The sequence below is a fragment of the Boleophthalmus pectinirostris genome, unplaced genomic scaffold (genome assembly GCF_026225935.1).
Source record: "Boleophthalmus pectinirostris isolate CB_2022bp ecotype Guang Dong unplaced genomic scaffold, ASM2622593v1 HiC_scaffold_1150, whole genome shotgun sequence".
NCBI classification, from domain to species: domain Eukaryota; kingdom Metazoa; phylum Chordata; class Actinopteri; order Gobiiformes; family Gobiidae; genus Boleophthalmus; species Boleophthalmus pectinirostris.
The window spans coordinates 10,001-19,000 of record NW_026571009.1 but is presented as its reverse complement, the minus strand read 5'-3'; the positions used below and the strand labels follow the sequence as shown (position 1 = coordinate 19,000).

The following is a 9,000-nucleotide window of genomic DNA, read 5'->3' as shown; positions in this document are numbered from 1 at the left end:
TCTAAGCCTTCAGGACAAGATCAATGCAGCCCTTACTCCAGAGGGAGCACATGCTCTTGTAACATGCTGGCCCACTTGATTGACATGTCGTTACCAATATTAAGTATTGCACACCTGTTGGGGGTCAGTGAATCAACCATCTTCAGGCACATGCATGATCTTGGATTATCAAGCAGATCTTCATACAGTAGCTTAACTGACACTGAGCTAGATAATGCTGTATTATCAATAATATCAAGAAATATATTACTTTACATTACTAAATGTTGTCCTGTCTTGCACTTTAACGTTTGTTCCGTCTTGTCTATGCATGAGACAGTGATAAATGTAATTTTGATTCCTTTGTGTGTCTAGAGCATGAAGAAAGTGACAATAAAGCTGAGTTTGACTGTTTGACTTTGCAGGGACAGAATGGTTAAAGGATTCTTACAGGCAGAAGGACACAGGGTCCAGTGGGAACGGGTAAAGAACTCAATGCACAGGGTTGATGCGGATGGAGTTTTCCAGCCAATGATGCAGCTTGGTGCATTGTCCTTAGTCCACATGGATACAAATCATAAATGAATAAGGTAACTTTCTTAAGTGTCATCAATGAAGGTTTCATTTCATTCTCTCTGAATACAGAAAGGACATGTTGTTTTCCAGGTACAACATTGTACAACATCTTTGGGGCAATTGATGGTTATTCTAGAAAGGTATGTCATTGTACTGGGACAAGACAGACCAATACAATTTGTAGGACTGGGTGATTGGCCTGTGGTCAAGAAATGATGTATTAATGACTGTTGACGTTGTGATATAACATAATGACTTTAGTGAAATGTATTGTTAATGTTGAACATGGAAAACAGATTGTCACTCACCAGGACCTGTGAAATATTTGCTGTATCAGACTAGCCTTCAGTTTCTTATTTGCAAGCATTTGTGTTTATCTGTTTCTTTTTATAGATCATGTACCTTGAGCCAGCAACAAACAACAAATCAAGCACGGCTCTTACATTTTTTCTGAAAGCAGTTGAAAAGTATGGTTGGCCTTCCAGGTAATTTGTGGTTTTCACTTTTTTAATATTGGCAGTTTGGGCACAATTAGGAAATGGACTCACTTTTGTTACCAGCTGTTTCAACATTAATGGCAGAATGTTGATATTTTCAGAAAACAGCAAAATTCTGCAGTCACACAGGCTGTACTCTAACTCCTTTAACTTGTGTAAATGTTTATTTTTTATAATGTTGTCCCATGAAAAGATATAAGAGAATATTTGCAAATATGCAAAGGATGTACTCACTTTTATGATCTACTGTACATACATGAATTGATTGTTCTGATGGAAACTTTATTCTTACACTCTAGGGTCAGGGGTGATGAAGGGGTTGAAAATGTGGCAGTAGCTGAAGCCATGTTCAGTGTGAAAGGTACTGGAAGAGGAAGCGTCACAGCTGGAAAGAGCCTTCACAATCAAAGGTAAACAGGAAGTTATTTCTGGCACCAGTAATTAAATCATTATTTATGGGCTATTTACGTGAAAAATGTAGTCAAGAAAAAATGTAATGTTACAATTTAGTATTTAATGTTAAACTTTGTCATTATATTCAATGTAGTCATGTTAATTTGCTCTTCAATTTAGAATTGAACGACTGTGGCGAGACGTCTGGGTCAGTGTCACCCAGCTTTTCTATGAAGTGCTTCACAGTCTGGAGGAAGAAGGCCTGCTGGATTTATCAAACATTATTCATCTGTTTTGTGCCCATCACGTCTTCCTCCCTCGTTTGGCAGACACCCTACACACCTTTGTGGAGGCATGGGATAACCACCCATTAAGGACAGAAGGTCTCACTCCCAACCAACTCTGGGTTTTGGGACACATGTCTGACAGTGAAACTGAAGAATTGGAGGTTTGTATATCATGTGTAGTCCTTAGTCAAGTGGCTTTTGTCATTTTCAGTCATATACACTGTATGTAGTTACTTGAAACGTTTCACCATGGATTCAAGTGAAGCTACATTTAAGACACATGAAGACATTTGAGACGACATTATACCCTTGCTTACCTGTTCCATTAAACACATTTTGTTTAATTCATTTGTTTACAGAACCCAGAGTTGTTTGGAACGGACTGGGAATCATTTGACGCGGTCACAAATGATTTTGATGTGCAAGTCCCCGAATATGAATGCCCCCTGTCTCCAGCTACAATGGAAGCTGTGAGGTCATTAATCCCCTTGCAGCTTCAGAATCATTTGGTAGGGACCTGTACGTAGCAATGATGCAGATTGTGACATCAAGAGAACTTTCATAATGTGCCTAACTGTTCACTGCTTCAAAAGGAACTGTACAGATATATAAACTGGCCATTTTCAATTAAAGCATTTTGGAACATACAACTATGTGTTGGTCTGTGTCTGCTTTTCCTTCTCTCCCCCCCCCCCCTAAAACTAGACATATTTAGGACTTTAATAAAATGCGTTAACATTACTGCAAAATGTCCCATGAGTGTTTTTCAGAGGTCAACTTAAATGCAGAATGTATACAAATATGGTCCAAGACATGAACATAAGGCAGTGGTTTAATGGTGGTTTATTTGTCAGTGTAACATTTGAAACGAGTTTCAAAAAAAAAAAAATAAAAATGTATGTGAGAACCTTGCAGAAAACTGTCCATGCAGGCACACAGCCACTGACCATAACAATGCCGTGCGCGCGTCATTTGTCATATTTCCATCAGTGGTCCCAACAGGAAGGAGAAAACATTCAGACTGCTGAAGATGTGTGAAAACCCCTCATTACATCAATCCACTTAGTCCTGCTTTTCACACACAAACACATCCATACACACAAAATTGTACTTGGGTGAAAATGAAGAATGAACCACAAAGAACTACTACTGAATTAATTACTGAAATAAATGCAAATGAAATCCAGCTGGTTGTGTTACTCTATGGAAACCAGCACCATAGTGAACAGCTTCACTCATGACTCTTCTAAAACTGTGGTAAGTGTCAAGATGCTGTAGTGGAAAAGTCCCAGTCTGAGTACATGCACTGACAGTGGGATAACACACTGAGTGATCTCCTAGTTGCTCCATACATTCATGGTTGAACTTGCATGTTATTTTGAAACTTCTCTTTTCATCCGGGAGAATGGGGATGTGGCATTGCCCCGTCATCCACTTCAGCACATGCTGCACTGTTAGAACCTCTTCATCAGCATCTGAACAGTCCACTTTCACATCTGATGAACAAATCACAACAATTTGAATGAGGTAAAAAAAAGTTTACTTTATAACTTTATAAAAATACATGTGTCCAAGTTGTAGTACTCAAGGACATTTGTTATCACATACAGTACATAGAAATACTACTAGGTGTTCACCAGTGAAATTGCCCACATATTGTCTGGTATATGAACTCACCACAGGCATGTGTTTAGTACATCATACTTTACTCAGATGCATTGTGTACACAAAGTACCTGACATCTCCAACGCCTCCAAAAACTCTTGAAGAAAGTTCATTGTCTTCCACTCAGCTCTTTCTCCAGCTGTTCCCTTCTCACTGTAATCTGCCTTGCAGTGCATCATAATGAAGTCAGCATCAGGTGTAAAGAATGAAGGCAGATGGAATTGGAAAGGTTCATAGAACCACACTCCTGTTGTTCAAGGCTGCTGAGCACCGTCTACAGGAACGACACAGTTTTATACCATAGAGGCTGACCCGATTACTGTTTTCAGCTGAAAATGTCACTACTTATAGGAGGCAAGCGCAGGAGAGGGTGAAGTGACAGTGTTACAGGAGGAATAGGAGCAGCAGATACTGATCTAGAGCGCCCTCTCGAGGCTGTCACTGTGAACATTTAACATATAAGTGGCACCGGGGTATAAGACCACCCAAACCATTGAAAAAAGTGCCACTTATAGTCTGAAAAATACGGTAAATAACTTATAAACCTGTTACCTTTTCAATTTTCCCAGGTACAAAGAGCGGATAAGAAGCTTGTGGGTGGGCAGCCGTCTGGTCCATGAGACCATACAGCTCCAGACCCTTTCACACCTGCTGCAGTATTGGGATTAATCTCGTAGTGGAATGCAGTACTATCGCTCTTTTAAGAGAAGCACACACAAAAAAAGAAATACAACACCATGTCAAAATAACCATTTTACATGGGAAATATTTAGAATTTTAAATATAAAAAAATACTAACCGAATTATGCTTTTTTTGTTGTCCAGTTTGATCTGGCCTGAGTAACCACAGCTTACAATGTGATCGACCCACACCATCAGTGATTCAGGATCAGTTGCCTTTTCAACCTAAAAAAAGAGCATCGTAATAAAAACGGGTTACATTTGTATAGCGTCATTCACAAAACAACAACAAAGTAGAAAAACATCCATTTAACTAGGGATATGCTAAAACACAGTCAGGTGGAGATGTGTTCCTGAAACAGGAAGATGTGATTTAAAGTGAGGAAGTGAAAAGCAGTCACACAGGCAGGGAAGAGATTTCCACATCCAAGGTAGAGTTTGAGGCAGGGGTCAGAGAGGAGTAGAGGATCTGATGGACTGGGAAGGAGTATAAGGGGTGAGGGGTTAACATATGTGGAGATAGTAAAGGGTTCTCAAAGTGAGAAGCAAGACTTGATTCACTGGGTAAGTGGGCAATGTTACGAGGAAAAGAAAAAAAACAAAACAAACAAACACAGAAAACAGAACAGGTGCTAAAACATCAATGTCATTCAGTCAAAAAAGTCACACAGAACACTTACATTGTGGATAAGCTGGCAGGATTCTAGATCCGCTACATCCTCTTGAGAAAGTGTGCTCAAATCCACCTCACCATAGCAAAGGAAACTGTAACACCAGTCTTTAGAAAAGCAGGGGGTGGGCCACCTTGGGCTAGGCTCACTGCCATTACTTCACCTATAGTTCTGTGAGCAAGGCAGAAAAAATGAAAAATGAAAAAGCACACGCAAAAGACAAACTTTACTTCTTTTGGGTTGAGCACATTGCTCAAGGACAGCTAAACCCTGCATATGGGTGACACATGACTGTAATATGTGGGGAAAAAAAAGTGACACAACCTGAAATGTTCATGATCAAGGTCAGTCAGTGAGTACTTGGGGTTTTTACCCTGGTTCCCAGGGCCTTCAAAGAACCGTTTTTCAATGGCTGACATCATGTCTATAAAAGAAATCACGCACACATACACACTTTCACACACAAAAAAAATCATAATGTTCATGTGGCTGTGACAAAAAATTAGATTGACACCTGGAGTCCCAACAGAATCCACTATTTATCTTTTATTAGGACAAGCTGTTAAAAACTCACCAGTCAGAAATTCCTTTGGGAGAGCCTCTGTGTCAATGCCCGCCTCTCCCATGTACACAACCTTAAGGCCGCTTGTAGGAGATGCCATTTTTATTCCTTCTCCACTGGAGAATGGTTCTGTCCAGTAGTTGCTCTCTGTCCACACACAATTTAAATTGTGTTGTGGTATCAACTTGTTCCTCAAGGAACCGCAATATATCTTCAGTGCTTGAGAAGAAAGGAATTAATTAAATAATGTAGTGGAAATTAAGCAAGGGACAATGAATGACAATGTTTATCATCAGTTAATGCATGTTCAAGGATGTATTACAGCTACAATGCAAAGTACTGTTAAAGGGAAATTGTGATGTCAACCAGGCTGTATCTCTGTTCTTTGAGGCTGCTTAGTGGTGTTAGTAGGTGTGTAACAGACAGCAAAAGGTACAAAAACAGACAAACCACTACACGTTAACATACGTTAAATTGACTAGTCTGAGAGCAACTGGGCCTTTACCTTTGAAGGGATTTCACTGGATCTTCTGAGGTGTTGCTTTGAACTTTGTCAGCTGCTTCTCTACAAAACACAAATGTTGTAAAATAAATGTAGTGGAGTTGAAAAAAGTAGCTGTTAACACAACCTAAGGCATTTTCTGTTCAAGTACCTTAATCCACAATCTGATGCATGAGCCTCAGTGACGTCAGTGCTGAAGGCTTGTCTGCATACAGGACATTCTGCAGTCGAAAAATAAGAAATGATAAAAAACATTTGCATGATACGTGATGTATACGTTTTATTAATCAAAGCATAGTATTACACGTCTAATTGAATTTTACGATTTCAGGATGCAAATAAACAGAAATCTTACCATTTCTGTCTGATTTTCCAGATTTTCATGTTCGCGGGTGCACCATTCCTAGGTGTGGCAAAGCACATTACATTATTCAACAGGGTCTATATTTGCTACAGCCAATATTGCACAAGGCCTGAAAGGCCAGAGACTTGGCATACAACCTCTGAAGAACTGCACAAATCTATATTGTCCTTGCAGTTTTGAATATGACTTGGGAGAGCCTGTAAAGGAATCTTTACTCCGCAGTTGGCACATGGACATTTGGGCACATGCTGAAATTCTTTTGCACTCGGAGGTAGAGGCGTAGTGTCAATCTGCATTTTCCATTTCCAGTAGCTGCTTTGATTTGCTGTCCACTGTTCCCTTCTGGGTCAGGAGGGATGACTACTCATTTCCGCTGCCCACCACCACCTGGAAAATGGTAAAACAGCTACGGTTATTATGGTCCCCCACATTTGGCCAGTGGGTACTTGAAATGCAATAATTATCTGAATTTTGGCCTGTACTATAAGAGTAAACAGTAAGATACCTGCTAGTTCACATTTGTATCCTAATCAGCCATAAGATATCAATCCATACAGCCTACAGCTACACTGAGTATAGAAGAGCATACCTGTGGATTTATGCAACATCCAGCCCCCAGTGATACTGCCAAGCCTTGGGTCGGCCTCCAAGAGTAAATCTGTCAGCTTGTATAACACATTTCATGAGGATACAAGTTTTGGATTTACACATTTCATCATGACTTCATTTCTGAGCAATGCATACAGTTTAAATACAACTACAACTCAAAAAGCCGACCTTCACCGAGGCAATGTAGGGTGACTGACGCAACACAAATGTCAGACTGCGTTCAGGATCCCCACCAAATTCATGCAGTATTTTGAGTTATCTTGCACACACACAAACTCAGGCAAAAACTTAACTTCCTTGGTGGAGGTAATAACAATAGCAACAAAAGTAACAAAACACTACTTACCTCTGAACGTGTGGCATTTTCAGCCAGTGTTACAGACGGCTTTCCCAGACCAGCCAGCAGGAGCTGCAGCTCCTCATCACCTTTTGGTGTCTTTGAGCACAGCTTGTTAAGTAAGAAAACGTTGACTGAGAAAGTCTTCTGTAGGCGAGAATATGGTGAAAAACGTTTTTTTCCTTTTGCTTCCCTACGAAAAAGTCCAGGAAAAGATCTGAAAATACAAAAAGTTTGTTTATTCAAAAGCAAAATACAAACATTGAATTGGTTGGACTGGTTGAGGAGAGATGTGAGACACTATATACCAGTCAAAAACTACACATGAAATGGATTATATGCTACTCTTCAAAGTTTAGAATCACTTGACCCTAACTAGAGGCGGACATCCCAGGTTCAGAAAGTAAAGGTTTTATAAGCTCTTTGGTATTGAGTGTGCAAGCAGAGGGAAAACATGGTAGAGCTTTTACATTTTTAATCCAGTTTTGACCCTAACCCAAGAGGCACACCTTGTCATTTCCTGCTGTACAGACACACGACGGGACACAGTGTTTGCCTGAATATGGCCCTGGCCTTGGGCCTGCCTCTGTCCCTCAGCGGATGACGTCCATTCACTTGTCTTGCACCTATGCTGCTTAACAAGATCACAAGGTTTTGAGCTGTGCCCAATATGTCGTTTAACTGGACCAAGCACAAAGATATCAATTAAGTTATTCCCCTAAAATAAAAACAGACTACAAACAAAGTGACCACTGGCCAGGCAATGATACTAAGTAAGTAATATGCTTGCCCATCCTTACAAAAATTCGGAGAAATGTAAAATTAAAATTTGAAATCAAATCATATCTTGATACAGCTTGAAACCATGACTGAGTTGCCAACTCCCTGAAAAATAAATAAGGGACAAGAATGAGGCCTTCACAAATATCCATGGATCTATTCAAATAAGTGGATAGGGAGCTGCTGCTTGTAGCTGCCACCAGTTGATGTAGTGACACTCACTGGAACTTCAGCCGGAAAAAATCCCATGGGCTGAGGGGAATTTTCTAATAGAGGCAATGTAATCACAAACTGCTCGTGTTCGGCTGACAGGGACCTACAACTTTCAAAAATGTCGGATTTGTTGGCGATTTTAACCTATTTTTAGAACATAAACTTTTTCTCCGCTCAAAACCCTTCAGTTGTCTTAAAAAACGCTTTATAATCGTTCCTCTGGCTCCGCTCTAGCTTCTCTCGCTCTAATTGGTCAAAGCGATCACGTGATACAAAAGCCGGCGCTCCGTGCATGTGCCCGCGAGAGAGAAGAGCACTACTGCGCATGCTCGGTCAGTCCTACCTACACACTATTTTTGATACTCACGGTAATACGGGATGATTCCCTTTTTCAAGGGACGGTTGGCAACCCCAGGACTGACGACTGATCAGCCTATACCACTAGTTACTAGACACAGCACTGACAAAGTCGAAGAGAAGTTTCAGTATCCGTATATTACAGTGTTTAACAAATACATTTATATCAGAACAATGTAGAAATGTTTTAAGTTTATGCCTACGTGACTCTGCTGGTCGCCATGGCTCCTTCCCCGATAATGACAAGATTTTGGCGTGTAGCTACTTTAGCGCATGTGCAGTCTTGATCTTGATCGATGTTTCTTCTGCTCGATGAATAATGTCTGTGAAGTGATGATGTATTTTTGACAGTAAAGTTCCGTCTGTGAATTCGTATTCGTACTGATGAAAGTGTAATCGTAAAGTTTCATTTGGTGATTGTAATTCATGACGTCGTAACTTTTCAGTTCGTATTCTGATGGATAAAATACACACAATATATTTTATGTACGACTGGACTCATTTAAGAGTTTACAAATATTTATTTT

At 40.1% G+C, this 9,000-nt stretch overlaps 2 long non-coding RNA genes across 2 annotated transcripts; one reads left to right on the top strand and one right to left on the bottom strand.

Moving 5' to 3' along the window:
- The first annotated feature begins 413 nt into the window (after window positions 1–413).
- On the top strand, window positions 414–1,007 carry LOC129407367 (uncharacterized). The gene is made up of 3 exons (XR_008631511.1): window positions 414–569; window positions 646–695; window positions 949–1,007. It is a non-coding gene; the product is annotated as an uncharacterized LOC129407367 (long non-coding RNA).
- Window positions 1,008–3,955: 2,948 nt separating this feature from the next.
- On the bottom strand, window positions 3,956–6,961 carry LOC129407369 (uncharacterized). Its single transcript, XR_008631512.1, has 10 exons — window positions 6,767–6,961; window positions 6,315–6,564; window positions 6,169–6,216; window positions 5,965–6,034; window positions 5,817–5,876; window positions 5,324–5,530; window positions 5,074–5,202; window positions 4,759–4,920; window positions 4,197–4,303; window positions 3,956–4,094 (listed from the first exon to the last, which is right to left on the bottom strand). It is a non-coding gene; the product is annotated as an uncharacterized LOC129407369 (long non-coding RNA).
- Window positions 6,962–9,000: the final 2,039 nt, after the last annotated feature.